The sequence below is a fragment of the Octopus bimaculoides genome, chromosome 30, assembly GCF_001194135.2.
Source record: "Octopus bimaculoides isolate UCB-OBI-ISO-001 chromosome 30, ASM119413v2, whole genome shotgun sequence".
Taxonomy (NCBI): domain Eukaryota; kingdom Metazoa; phylum Mollusca; class Cephalopoda; order Octopoda; family Octopodidae; genus Octopus; species Octopus bimaculoides.
In genome coordinates, this window is record NC_069010.1 from 5,429,077 (window position 1) to 5,429,581 (window position 505).

General features: G+C 49.9%; 1 protein-coding gene across 1 annotated transcript in view; it reads left to right on the forward strand.

The window, feature by feature from the left end:
* The window catches only part of LOC106879595 (sodium- and chloride-dependent GABA transporter ine), a 31,796-nt gene that overhangs the window by 4,440 nt on the left and 26,851 nt on the right, over positions 1–505 (forward strand). The window lies entirely within an intron of this gene.

The window sequence follows — 505 nt, forward strand, 5'->3', positions numbered from 1 at the left end:
GGGGGGGGGGGGAGATTCCACTGCCAGTTAACCCATTGGTGGAGCCCTAACAGGGGCTATAACTCTGGGTCAGAGTAGATCTAGGAACAATAGTGGCTAAGAGGTGATTCCGTGCTCCTTAAAGTCCCATTCCCTGATGCAGTTTAAAGTCTTACCCAGGGCTAGTAGAGTTTACATTTAAGGCTCAATGGGAGTACAAGTTTACGTGTGGTCCCTAGTCACGTGCCTATACGCTTTGGGATAGTATGACTCATAGCCGCTCATCTTGTCATGAACTGTTGACCGTTGCAGAGGATTCACTGACCGAATCGCCGTCGATTATCAGAACAGAGGTTGCCAGGGTTTGATGCGGGTGGTACACATGTTAGTTAATCCATAGGTGGGGCCCTGACAGGGGTTACTACTCTGGGTCTGAGTAGACCCGGGAACAATAATGGCTAAGGGTGTGTTTCTACAAGACCTTGGAACTCCCGTATCAAGGCCTTGCTACTGGATGCAGGGAATG